The sequence below is a fragment of the Antechinus flavipes genome, chromosome 1 (assembly GCF_016432865.1).
Source record: "Antechinus flavipes isolate AdamAnt ecotype Samford, QLD, Australia chromosome 1, AdamAnt_v2, whole genome shotgun sequence".
Taxonomy (NCBI): domain Eukaryota; kingdom Metazoa; phylum Chordata; class Mammalia; order Dasyuromorphia; family Dasyuridae; genus Antechinus; species Antechinus flavipes.
This window is the reverse complement of record NC_067398.1, coordinates 227,893,553-227,908,393: the sequence shown is the minus strand read 5'-3', so window position 1 is coordinate 227,908,393 and position 14,841 is coordinate 227,893,553. Positions and strand designations below refer to the sequence as shown.

At 37.1% G+C, this 14,841-nt stretch overlaps 1 protein-coding gene across 3 annotated transcripts in view; it reads left to right on the top strand.

Moving 5' to 3' along the window:
• Positions 1–14,841, top strand: part of LOC127561895 (tubulin polyglutamylase complex subunit 2-like) — an 877,998-nt gene that overhangs the window by 200,489 nt on the left and 662,668 nt on the right. The window lies entirely within an intron of this gene.

The window sequence follows — 14,841 nt, the reverse complement described above, 5'->3', positions numbered from 1 at the left end:
AGGATTTAGTATCATAAAATGAAAAAAGTATGGTACCAAGAAATATGGAAAAATAGTTCTTTCAAGTTGAATGGGAATCTGGAAGTCAAGTGGGTCAAAGACACCTACATTTTCTTAAAACTTTGCCTTTAGGTGGTCAGAAATCCATATATATGTGATTTTTTAGACGTATATTTTCCTATAGTTACAATTGCTAACTCATCCACACCTGCTAATAGATATATTGTCTTATTCATGCTTCTTGCTATTTCTGGTAGTTTTTTTGATTGTTGTTTGTGATTGGGTTTTTGGGTTTGGGTTTTTTTTTTGGGGGGGAGATTGTGTTGTTTGTGGGTTTTTGTGTGAATTCCTAAAAATATCAGATTTATATCCCATTGTCAGATGGACTGTGTTTGATACACTGGCTATGGATTATATAGTTAGAATCTAGTTCAAACCCCTGATTTTTCAAATAAGGAAAATAAAGCGCCAAGTCAATAAGCGGCCATTTCACAACTGATTTATGGTAGACCTGGGGCTAAAAAAAAAAATTCCCAGAATTATCTACTACTGTGTTCTCCTGGCACTTGTCTGCTCTTAGAGTATTTTACTTCCAAACTGTCTAGAGGCAGAGTTTTAGGAGTTCATAATAAGAGGAAGGAAAGAGGGGTAGTTAGATAATGCATTGAGAGAGGTCAGAATTTTAAATTTAGCCTCAGACACTTATTAACTATATAATACTGGGCTAGTAGCTCAATCCTGATTGTTTCTGAAAAGAACAACAACAACAAAAAACAGCAGGGAGAAAAGCTGGAGGTCCTATGCCACATGGGAGTAAATGACTACTTATTCTAAGCCTGAGAGTCTATCACTTTGTCTTTCTTCTGTCAAAATTCTGATATCTTGTCTTATTCCTTTACTCACTACCTTCCTCTCATCCAGGTTGTCTGCTTTAGAAGCTAACAAAAATTCATAGAATCATTGTATTTCATATCTGAAAGATGCTTTAAAAGTCATAGAGTATGAATTATTTTATTTTTAAATAAAAGGTTTTTTATTTTCAAAATACATGCAAAAATAGTTTTCAACATTCACCTTTGCAAAACCCTATGTTCCAAGTTTTTCCCCCTCCCTTCCCCTCTCCCCTAGATAGCAAGCAATCCAAAATATGTTAAATATGTGCAGTTCTTCTATACATATTTCCACATTTATTATGCTGCACAAGAGACATCAGATCAAAAAGGAAAAAAATAAGAAAGAAAGAAAAAAGCAAGCAAACAATAACAAAAAAAGGTGAAAATACTAGGTTGTGATCCACATTCAGTCTCTATAGTTCTCTCTGGATGCTGATGGCATTTATCTCAAGTCTATTGGAATTGCCCTGAATCACCTCATTGTTGAAAAGACCAAAGACTATCACAGTTGATCATCACATAATTGTGTCTGTGTACAATGATCTCCTGGTTCTGCTCATTTCACTCAGCATCAGTTCATGTAAGTCTCTCCAGCCTTTCTGAAATCATCCTGCTGGTCATGTCTTACAGAACAATAATATTACATAATATTCATATACCACAATTTATTCAGCCATTCTCCAGTGGGCATCCACTCAGTTTCCTGTTTCTGGCCACTACAAAGAGGGCTGCCACAAACATTTCTGCACATTTCCTTCCTTTAAGTTCTCTCTGGGATACAAACTTAGTCCTCTTAATTTACAGATGAGGAAACTGAAGCCTAAGCAGATGCTGGGATTTCTTCCATGTCACGCAGCTAAGGGGCAGAGCAGGGCGAGAATACAGATAACTCCTAGTCCAGCATTTTTCCCCATTACACCTTGCTGCCTCAATTGTCAATGTTACTCCTCTCTCCCCTCTGCAAGGATCTCACCCAGCCTCATATGCCCTCAGAATATCTTTGCATTTTCAAACAGGTAGAGACCTTCTGTAGGGAGACCCAGGAACTGGAGGCTGGTGTTTTATGTCACACTATCTCTGGCCAAAAGCAGACGTGGAGAGGGTGGGAAAGGGAAACTGACCCCTTCCCCTGACCTAGAGATTCCCTGAATGTCGCTCTGTGTTAGGAGGGGGCAGTGTCAGGAGGAGCAGCTCTCTTCCCAGAAGATATATATGGTGGGCTCACACATACCCCGTTTTTATATCAATGCACAAGTACACACACACATACATGCACATTCATATATGCACCAACACCAAACTCCAAATGTACGTTCTGAGCATACAAACAAGTTCTAAACTCAATCCAACTCCGTCTGTTTCACTAAGCGTCTTTTAAATGTCTGCTATTTGCTGGGCATTGGAGGAAATACAAAGACAAAAATGAATCAATTCCTGCTCTCACAATTACATTTTACTGGGGAGATGAGGAGGTGTAATTCACATGTATGTTCACATGTGTATAATCTGGGGCTCCCAGATACTGTTAGAATAAAATATAAATTCTCCCTTGTTATTTAAAGCCCTTCATAAATTGGTTCACTCACTGTTCCCCAAACATGATGTTCCATCTTCCATGTTCGTGTTTTTGTCCAGGCTGAAGCCCAAACTGGAATATACTATCTTCTCATTTGTACCTCTAAGAATCTCTAGTTTCCTTCAAAGTTCAGCTCTAATATTCTCTTCTATAAGAGACCTATTCTAATCTCCTGTCTCTCCATGGGCAATGCCCTCCCATCCTGAAAATACTTTTTATCTACTCTGTATATATTTGTTATTTATTTATTTGTTCTCATATCATTGCCCTCTTCCCCAAACAAAATATAATTTTTTGAGAGGAACAATTCTTCCTTTTGTTCTTTTCCCCCCTTTCTTCCTTTTCATCTCTTCTTCCTTTTTTCTACCTTCCTCTCTTTCTCTATTTTCAATTTTTCCTTCCTTTTTCTTCCTTCATTTTCCTCTTCCTTTTTCTTTCTTTCTCTCTTCATACTTGCTCTTCATTTTTCTTCTTTCTTCCTTTCTATTTCTTCCTTAACTTTTTTCTTTTTTTCCTTCCTTCCTTTTCCCCTTCATTTTTCTTTCTCTTTTTTCTCTCTTCCTTCCCTCTCTTTCTTTTCTCCCTTCCCACCCTGCTTTCTCTTTCTTCCTTCTTTACTTCCTTGCTTCCTTGCTTTCTACCTCAGCAATTCTAGCATCTAGCATAATGTCTGGTACATGGTAAGTATCTAACATTATTAAATGTTGAATAAGTGAATAGAAAGTTTTTAGACTTTCTATTCAACAAGTAGCTGAAGGGAATGGGGTAGATCCAAAGAAAGGAGGAGCTACGGAGAAAAAGGCTGAAATAGGATGGGGAAGGAGGAAAAGGAGGTTTTAGGTTTTCATTCGATAACCAGAGTCATAGATTGCCTTCAGGAAAAGGGATAGTTGACATAAATACAAAGAGGTCAGTTCTAGATAGAGAAAGGATGCTTTGTTTCTCATATTTTGCCATATTAATTTTCAATCAATTCTTGGTTCCCCAAATTGTTCCCCCCCCACTTTGGCTACCTTTCCTTCTAGAGATCATGCTTCTTCCCATGTTATCACCACTCAGGGCACTGGAATCTCTTCTTCTATAAACACTGGTAGATATGAGCGTCTCCTTCCTTGATTTTCACTCAAAGAAAATAAGCCTCTCAGGGATTCTCTGAGAATGAAATATTTCTAAGGTTACCACACACACACACACACACACACACGCACACACATGCACACAGACGCACATGCACACACACACATACAAGAATATAGCCCAGACATTATCAGGATGGGGGTAATTGATTCCAGGAAATGCTGACCTTGAGGGGCACAGACAAGAGATCAGAGATTTAATTCTGAAAATTTAATCTAAATAATCTAGTCTAACTACTTTACAAGGAAACTGAGGTCCAGAGGAATAAGGTCTCCTGCCAAAAGTATCCTGCTCCTGACAGCCAAGGTGTTAATCTAGGTCCTTTAACTTTTAAATTCAGCATTTCTTCCCTTGTTTTATATTGAGTCTCAGATCTTTGGTTCCTCTAGACAATGTCTGGTGTCCTTTTTTCAAATGTGAGGAAAGTGAGGTCTACTGAGGGCCAGCTGCTAGAATCTAGGTCTCTATATTCCCATGTCAGAAAACAAAGGGGAAATGTTTAGTAGCAGTCAGGGGCCAGATGATTTCCTAGCTGGGAGTTGGGATCCTTGGGGCAACCAGGGCTGTGGAGGTTGTTTAGATGACAGGTCCCCTCTACCTCCAGTCTCACCTCCAGGGTTGGGCAATAGGCTTCTGTTTCACCTTGGGTGTGAAGTATAAACTGGGGGGGAGAGGACCTTCCCCCGTGGGTGGCTCTGACTGACTGACGCAGGCAGGATGAGAGGGGAGTGGGTAATCAGAAGGGTTCTTAGGGGAGGGAGTGGCAGAGCAAGTCAAAGCCTGCCTGGACAAAAGCAGGTCTTTTGGAAAAATGGGGCTTAAAATGGTGGTGAAAAGGGGAAGGGGTGCAGACTTATCTGGTCTGGAGGAGAAGAGGAAAATGGAACCTGAATTCAGGAAGTAGTAAGTAGGAGGAAGAAGGTTTTTTTTTTTGTTTTGTTTTGTTTTTTAGGTTTGTTTGTTTGTTTGTTTGTTTTTCAGATGGGATTTTAACTTCAAAACAATAAACATTTCATTTGGAATTTGAGAAAACTTATTTTTTTTTAATCCAGGAAATCATAAGCCAAGATCATAAAAGAATTTGGGGATCCCCTTGTCAATAACATTCCAAGAGGAAAAAGAGAAATCCTGCTGACCTGAATACATTTTGCTAAGGTCTTTCTTGTATGCATAAAGCTTTGAATATACAAAGACTGAATGTACATGTACCATCCTTCCCTTGTTTATAGTGAGTGTCAGATCCTTGGTTCCTCTAGACAACATCTGGTGTCCTTTTTTCAAATGTGAGGAAAGTTAGTTATAACTGTATAGAGAACCATCTTAATTAAAATGATCTATATCTTGCCATTCTACCCAGATGGCTCTGGAAGGGGAAGTGAGGCAGGTGACCTCACTTAAATCCAAATTCACTTCTATGTCATGGTATCATCTCTCTGATTGTCATGGACCTCTTCCAGAACAAAGTACAAATAATAACCTCTCCTAACAAAGCTACCCCACCGGGGATTAATTTGAATTGGTCAATTAGGCAGTAAAGTACTTTCTTTCTTTCCCTTTTTCTTTCTCTCTTCCTTTACTTTCTTTCTTTTTCCTTCCTTCATTTAATTATTTATTCCCTCTTTCTTCCTCCTTTCCTTTTTCTTTCTTTCTTCCTTCCTTCCTCCTTCCCTTCTTTCCTTCCTTCCTTTCTTTCCCCCTTCCTTCCTTCCATTCGCTTTCTTTTTTTTCTACAGAGAGTATCTCTTATTTTATCTTACTTGGGGGTGCTCTGGAATGTAATTTTTTGGGAGGAGGGTGCTGAAATCTGCCAAGATATTTTCGAGTTTACCAGCTAGATTTCTTTCTTAAGGATCATGTCTTAAATCCAAATCACTCTGCCTCTCATTGACTGAATCATAATAAGTCTCAGACAAAACTCCAGTTGATCACTATTTGGACTCTGATTGACTCAGAGTGAACTTAAATAGCGGTTGTTGTTGAGGGTCTTTCTCTCCCTGATTGATTTTTTTTGACAAGATAAAAGAGGCCATTCTTTGCCTCAGTTCTTTTTACCTAACCTTTAATTACTGAATGGGTGTTGTCAAGTGAAACTCTGTTAAAGATTTTAGCTTAAAAAGCCCAAGGTCTTCCACTGCAGCCAGGGTCATCTCCAGTTGTCCTGAATTACATCTTGCCATTGGACTCAGATGGCTTTGGAGGAGAAAGTATGGAAGGTGATTTTGTACAGCCCACTCTCATTTAAATCCAATTCACTTGCATGCCATGGCATCATCTGCCTGATATTGTGATTCTCTTTGAGAACAAAAGGCAAGCAACAATAGTGGACCATTTTATTCTTGCATCTTTTCAATGGTTTCTACTTTAGAGTTATCCTTTTTTACAAGTCAAGATTTGGTTCTATGTTCAAGAATGTTGTGATTTTTTTGCCCTGTTTTAGCATAGTGACAACTCTTTTTTCTTAGTTGGGCCAATACCTATATGGACAATGGTGCCATTAGTTATTGCAGTGTGAACACTGCAGGTTATCAATGGAAAGGATGTATTTCTTTCAATCTCCTCCTGGATGGATGTGTATTAGACACTACATTTCTGCCTTGGCTCTGTGAAAAGTAGGAAAGATAATGGTTTTTCCACAAATTTTGATTTTTTTGCTTACATTGGCACTCACAAGAGAGTTAATTTCTCTTTGACAAGAGAAATCACCCAAACAAATTCTAGTGAGGAATTTTGGGTTGGGAGATAGGGGATTTGGGCAATGTTAGGTGAAAAAAGAGTTTAGGCCTTGAGAATCTGGAGAAAGAAATTGCAAGACAGCTTGTATGATACTGGAGTAAATGACAGGAGTCCTGGGGGACCATGGAGCAAAACAATATGGTAGCATGGCAAGAATGTTGCCAGATAGTTTTCAGATGAAGAAATTAAAGTTTTCTATAGTCATATGAAAAAATGCTCTAAGCCACTGTTGATTAGAGAAATACAAATTGAAACAATTCTGAGGTACCACCTCATACCTATCAGATTGGCTAATCTAACAAAAAAGGAAAATTATAAATGTTAGAGAAGATGTAAAGAAATTGGAATATTAAAACATTAGTGGTGGAATTGTGAACTGATCCAACCATTCTGGAGACCATTTTGGAACTAAGTCCATAGAGTTCTAACTATGATCATACATGTGACCCTTTGATCATACCCTTTGATAGACCCTCTTCTAGGTCTATATTCCAAAGATATTATAAAAAAGGGAAAAGGACTCACATGTGCAAAAATGTTTATAGCAATTCTCTTGTGCTCTCAAAGATTTTAAATCAAGGGAAGGTCAATCAATTAGAGAATGTCTAATCAAATTGTAGCATATAAATGTAATGGAATATTGTTGCTCTAAAAGAAATGATGCAGGTGGATTTCAGAAAAATCTGCAAAGACTTACATGAATTGATGCTGAATGAAGTGAGCAGAACCAGGAAAACATTATGTACAATAATAGTGTTGTTGTACAATGATCAACTTTGTTAGACTTAGCTCTTCTCAGCAATATAATGATGTAAGACAATTTCAAGACTCATAATGGAAAATGCCATCCACATCCAGAAAAAGTACTTGAATGCAGATTGAAGTATACTACTTTCACTTTTTTTGTTTTTCCTTTCTTGTGGTTTTTTCCTTTTGTTCTGATTCTTCTTTCACAATGTGAATAATGAGGAAATATGATTGTACATGTAAAACCTATAATAGATTGCTTGCCATCTTGGGGAAGGGGAGGAAAAAAAGGGAAGAAGGGAGAAAAAAAATGGAATTCAAAATTTTATAAAAATGTTGAAGACTATCTATGTGTAATTGGAAAAAATAAAATGCTATTAAGTGGGGAGGGGGAGAAGAAAGAATGTTGGCCAGAAAGCAAGGAGGCCTAGATTCTAGTTTCAATCAAACTACTGACTAGGCAGTCAGGATAGATCACTTAATATCTTTAGAAAGTTTCTTTTTTTTTTTTCTGGTAATATATGTACACTAATTTTTTAAATACACATTTCTTTATTAATCATATTGGAAGAGAAAAATCAGAACAAAAGGGAACAACCATGAGAAGAAAAAAAAAGAAAAAAGTGAACATAGAATGCATTGATTTAAATTCAGTCTCTGTAGTTCTTTTTCTGGATGTAAATAACATTTTCTATCCAAAGTTTATTGGGATTGTCTTGGATTACTGATAGCTGAAAAGAACCCAAGTTTTTAATAGCTGATCATCCCACAATTTTGCTGTTCTGTATACAATGTATTCCTGATTCTGCTTGTTTCATTCAGCCTCAGTTCATACCAATCTTTCCAGGTCTTTCTAAAAACAGCTTGTTTTTCATTTTTCATAGAAACATAATATTTCATTATTTTCATATACCATAACTTATTCAGCCATTCTCCAATTGATGGGCATCTACTCATTTTCCAAAAAGAGCTGCTACGAACAAGGTTCTGTTTCTTTCCTTTTTTTTTTTCCTCTTAGGCAATTGGAGTTAAGTGACTTGCCCAGGTAGTGCAGTCAGGTAGGAAGTGTTAAATATCTGAGAGCAAATTTGAACTAAGGTCCTGATGACTACAGGGCTGGTGCTCTATCCACCCAGCTGCTTCTGGGTCTCAGTTTCTTTAGCTATAAAATAGACTTGACAATATTTACTCTAACTACTGCACAAGAATGTTTTGTTTTATTTTGTCTGTGGCTGTGTTTTTTGCCATTTTAAGGAACTATGGGAGAAGAAACTCCCTGTACTAAAACAGATTAGCATCTGTTTGTATTTTATGGTCTCAGAAAGTTGCCTGAGGTACTGAGACGTTAAATGATTTGCCCAGGATCACACATGCAGTATGTGTCAAGCAGTGTCAGCAGGTTATGAGAATCAAACAAGATTATGTCTGTGAAAATATTTTGAGAATAATAAAGCACAGTTTTGAAAATTAGTAGTGTGAGGTATTATTAGTCTGAGTATACTAATAATATTTATTTAATACTTATTATGTGCAAGGCCCTATGCTCAGTGCTTTACAATTACTATCTCACTTGATCCTTATAACCCTGGGAGGCAGGTGCCATTATTATCCTCATTTTACAAGTAAGGAAACTGAGGCAGAGATTACATAACCCAGAGTCACACAGCCCACCAGCACCACCTAGCTGCCTCTCAGAGTATATTTATCATGGTACCCTGAGGGAAAAGTGCTTTAAGTCTATCCTTCCTTCCCATGCTCCTCCTCTCTCAGCCAATCTCTCAGAACATCTCTCAGTTCATGTTGATTGAAAACCCCTCTTTTCGATTTATCACTTGAATTACCAATTGGTGAATTATCCAAATGAAAACAAAACAAGACAAAACCATCATAATACAGCATTAGTAAGCAGCAATAATAACCAATGAATGAATGTTATATAAATGAATATAATAAAGATTTGTGAAGCAGTTTTCACATTTATTATCTCATTTGATCAGAATCATTTATGATTATAATTATAAGCTCCTTGAAGGGACTGTTTTTTGCCTCTTTTTGTGTGCTTACCACACAGTAGGCATTTAATAAATTTTTGATTGAAATACTAGCCAAACCTGTCAAAAATTGGCTAAATGTGCTATAGTGGAAGGAATTCCATTTTCAGAGCCAGAATTTACTGTTTATATCCTGGCTCTGCTACATGACCAATCATTTTCCCTTTTCTGGAAAAATGAAAGTATCACATTGACTGGGGAATGACTAAGCAAAATGTGGCACACATACATAATGGAATATTGACTGCTTTCCCAGCTTGGATAAGATGCAAGTCACCAATTCTATTTTTTTTTTTGATGAAATGAAAGACTACCAGGCTTGATAATTTACCTTACCTCTATGCTCTGAACTACCCCATGAACTGTTATAGGACTTATACAACTTAAGGACCCCTGGTTTCTGCCATCAGCCTGTTGCTGCACCCTTAGAATTCTCAGTTCTTTCCAACCATCTTGCAGTTAAACTTCTATTATGCGTTATCTTCCTTAATAAAAGAGAATGAGCTATTTTAGATCAGACACTGTTTTGCTTTTTTCTGTTTGAATCTCCATCACTTAGAACAATGCTTAGCAAATGCTAAATAGCAAATGCTAAATAAATATTTTTTCTTTTTTTTTAATTATAGCTTTTTATTTACAAGTTATGTGCATGGGTAATTTTACAGCATTGACAATTGCCAAACCTTTTGTTCTAATTTTTCCCCTCCTTCCCCCCACCCCTCCCCTAGATGGCAGGATGACCAGTACATGTTAAATATTAAATATTTTTTATTTAACTCAACATATGCTCAAAGATATGATGAATACAGAGAAGCATGGGAAGCCATATGATGCAAGGGGAAGTAAGCAGAACCAGAGAAATATAAATCACAACCATTATAACATTGCATATTTAAAAACAAACAACCAAGAAAACCCACTAAAACGGAACACTGAATTTTCTAATGAGTAAGCTTGCTTCCTAAATAGAAATCTGAGAAGGCACCTCTCTTTCCTTTTTGTGCAGGATAGGGTGAGACTATGGATATAGAACTCTGAATATTATGTTAAGTGTTGATTTACTTGATAAGTTTTGATGAACTAATTTTTCTCTTTTTTAATTTTTATAAATGACAGCACTGTGGGACAGGGAGGATAGAGGTGCATATAAATAAATGTAAACAATAGAGAAACAAAAGATCAGTTAAAATCCTCTGAAAAAAAAAGGAAAGAAAAAACCCTAAAAATAAGACTTGGACTAAAAAGTTCCTGATCAGTCTTAAATCATATCATTTTACATAGTTAATTGTTGTCCTTTGTTTTAGAAGAGAACCAATGACATAATGGGGTGACATTTTGACTCTTGCATGATTTAAGTGAGAGAATTGCACAAACTGGCCAGCCTCATTTTCTCTTCCAGATTTATCAAAGTCCAATGGCAAGACAAAAGTCAGGATGACGACTGATGACTTGGGATGCAGTGGATAATCTTGGGGTCTGTGGTTTGACCAAACTCTAATCATTCCACAGTGCCTGCTACAGCTGCCTTCCTGGCAGAAGATTGTTCCGGAAGAACATTGGAAGAAATGGTCAATCTGACTATTGCCGGAGGAAGGTGTCCCCCTAACTCACCAACATGTAGATGTCCATAGGTTATCTTCACCCTGGTTTTGTCCATCTGCTAATGTGGTTTTATGCTACAGCTTCTTAGAGCTATAGGTGAGAGCTGGATGACAGGTGGACACTAAAGGTAGGTGAGCATCCCTGCAAGGATTCAGCGAGCTCTCATACCAGAGGTGCTAGTGCTCCTGGTACACCCCACCTACTCCATCTAGCTTGTTCTGTTGTTCCTGAGCATTTCTTGTTTTACTTGAATTCACTGAGCCCCTCAAAGGTGCAGAAGGAAAAAGAAAAACTAGCTAAGATCCCTATACTGGTGGACAAGCAGCCCCTGGCATACCAAGATATCCCTCTGCCAAACCACCGAATCCTGCATTATCTGGGATTCATATAATCATTCTATATTGGAGGTTGTCATCCTTTCTTTGTTAAATTCTTCGTGGCTTAGGACCACCCACTATTACTACTGCACACCACCCACAAGATTGGCCAGGGCTGTCATCAAAAATATGGTGCAATGATGAGTACCAACCCTGCAGTCAGGACCTGACTTCAAATCCATCCTCAGATATTTAACATACCACTTATTAGCGGTATGTCCCTAGGCATGTCACTTAACTCCATTTGCCTCACAGAAAAAATAATAACTTGTGATCTGTCTTAGGATCATTTATGATCTATCTAACAAAGGATATCAATCCTATGGGAGAGTTGTTCATCAGAGTGAAACCATCAATGATTTGCTCTTAATTAAAAGATTTTTTTTCAGGCTATAAAAGTCTCTGCTATTACAGACAAAAGGTTATTTTTGAGATAATTGACTTGAAACTGATGTTCTCTTTGATTAAGTGACAGGGAACTCCTTGCTGTATCACCTCTCAACTCTGGGCATTTTCTCTGGCTGTTCTTCATGTTTGAAATGCTCTTCTTATCTCATCTCCTGGGAACTTTGGCTTTCTTTAAGTCTCAAAGAAAATCCCATCTTCTACAAGAAGACTTTCTTAATTAATCAAACTCTCTTAAATTCTAGTGCCTTCCCTTTGTTATTCCTATTTATCTCATATATAACTTGTTTTGTTTATATTTGTTCTCTCCCCTATGTCTTTTTTCCTTTTTACATCTCCAGTGCTTGTTATAGTGCTTGCCACATAGTACACATTTAAGTATTTATTGACTGATAGTTTAGCAACACCAATTCCTTGTTTGGCTACTATAGCTTCCAGACTAAAGACATTCATGAAGTCATTCAAGAAGTTGCTAAACATTTGTAGTCTTTCTGTTGTTTGCTTGCATTTTTTCTTTCTATTTTTCCTTTTTGATCTGATTTTTCTTGTGCAACAAGTTAACTGTATAAATATGTATACATATATTGGATTTAACATATATTTTTAATGTTTAACATATATTAGACTATTTGCCACCTAGGGGAGGGGAAATCTGAAACACAAGGTTTTGTAAGGAGCAATGTTGAAAAATTATCCACGCATATGTTTTTAAAATAAAAAGCTTTAATAAACAAACAAAAAAGTTGCTAAAGAAGAGTCTATTTAATAATATCCCTTAAACCAGATAAATTTGTTAAGACTCAATAAAACTGAAATTATTTTTTGGGAAAAAAGACAAATTGTCCATCTGTTTTCCAAGTCCAAAACTAGAAATCCTTACATCCAAGAGCTAATTCTATTAAGGGGTGGGGACCCCACCAACACATGTGTAATACTGCCTAGAGAAAGGATAACCTAATCCCCAGAGACCTTGGGCCTAGTAGTATATGTGATGATCTCCAACTGCCTAATCCTTCAGGGAAGAGGAAGAAAGCAGACGATGCACTAGAGCAGCAAAGATCTGGGAATAGTGGCCTAGAATCAGATTAGGGAATGAATCTGTGAAGGATGGTGAGGAATAAATTCAACGGTCTATAGAACTGTCATGGAGAGAAAGCTTGCTCCCTTGTCCCGCTTATGGCCTTACCATCATTCTTTTTTAAAATGAAGTCCAAGAAGCAGCTACATCCAAAGAAAGTACACTGGGAAATGAATATAAACTGCTTCCATTTTTGTTTTTCTTCCTGGGTTATTTATACCTTCTGAATCCAATTCTCCCTGTGCAACAAGAGAACTGTTCGGTTCTGCACACATATATTGTATCTAGGATATACTGTAACCTATTTAACATGTATAGGACTGCTTGCCATCTGGGGAAGGGGGTACAGGGAGGGAGGGGAAAAATTGGAACAGAAGTGAGTGCAAGGGATAATGCTATAAAAAATTACCTTGGCATGGGTTCTGTCAATAAAAAGTTATTTAAAATAAAATAAAATAAAATAAAGTCCATCCTCTTTTTCAATGGTGGGATGTCTCTTCCAAGCATGTGAAGACTTCCCCCAGCAATGTGCAGGTGAGAACCAGAAATTCCAGGTTCCATGTCTATCTTCCATAATCTTGTACATAATTCTTCATTGGTAATAAACTACAGAACATTTATACTATTTATATTCTCCATTCCTCTTCAGGTAGCCTGGGAATTTTAATTTTTCAGACATAGTATCATATTCCTCAAAGATTGTGGCTTAACCATATGGCAAAATTTTAAAAATCTCAAGAGCTATGTATTTATTTCAGAAATAGCAGGTGAAGGGAGAGCTTATCCATTTCCAAAGAGAACAGCTGTTCCAGTCACTTGGATTCATGAGAGAGAAAATGTGGAGTGTCTGAAAGATAGGCTTGATATTAGGAAATATCCTTTGGCATATACACAGTTGAAGACCAACAATTAGGGTTAGAACTGCAGAAATGGTGTCTGATCTCATAGAAAAGTCTTATTAAGGAATCTTAATAAAATAGAATTTGAGAACATAGGGTAGCATGTGGCAGAGTATGGTTCTTATTCTTAAATGTCATAAAGCTCAGACTACCTGGTCCTTGGAGGACAGATAAGTTATGGATAGTGACAAAAGGCATCCCGAGTAGAAGGAATTATGTAAGTAAAGCTGCAGAACAGGAAAATAAATGCACAGTGTGCAGACTGACCTGGCTGGATAGGAAGATTTTTAGTTGCAAATAACTCTTTTTGATACTGTGGATTACAGCATATCAATGCTGTCCGTGGGGTTATCCTGGCCAAGATAACTGGCGTGGTTTGCCCTTTTCTTGTCCAGTGGAATAAGGCAAATAGGTTAAGTCACACTCCCAGGATCACCCAGATGGTAAGTGTCTGAGGCCAGATTTAGACTCCAGTTTTCTGGATTCCAGGCCCCAAGCTTTATCCACTGAGCCACCTATCTACTCAAGTTTGGAAGGTACCATAGAGGAAATAGTGTGAGAGCTAAAGCAGAGAAGGTAGATTTAAATTAGATTATTGAAGGTTTTAAATGTCATCCTGAGAAGTCCAAGCTTTATCATGGCAATGAAAAACTACTGAAATTTGTTATTGTGAACAAGGAAACATGACCATAACTGTACATTAGAAAGGTGGATCTGCCAGCAATGTGCAGGCAAGAGTGAAGACTAGAGAGACTGGAGTAATGAAGATTACGTAGAGGAAGTTGCAATAGTTTAGTGAAAGATAATCAGGGCTTGAGTTGAGGTGATGACAATAGGAATGTAAAGATAATGAATAGGTTAACTGTCAAGTCAATATTAAGAAATGATGCTGCACACTACTTGTAGTAGCCCAGAACTGGAAGTAAATACCCAGACGGGGGAATGATTAAATGAATGTAATGGAATACTATTGTGTGGTTAAAAAAAAAATGCTGAATACAGAAACATATGGGAAGATTTATATGAATTGACAAAAAGGAAAGTAAAACAAATGAGGAAACAAAAGATACACAAAAGAAGATACAAGTATGTGTGTACCTATATAAAAGAGACGGAGAACACAACCACATAAATAGAAAGAACAATAAAAAAAATCTAAATTGAATGTCATTTTTCAAAGAAGAGAAACAATATCTCCTATCTTCTTTTCAGTTATTTAAGACTACGAGTATGGAACTCCAAACATAAAATCATTTTTCCCCCACATGTTGGTAACTTTCATCAAACTATGCCCCCTTCTTATTTGTTATAAAGATTAATCAGTGGGAGGGAACAAACATTTG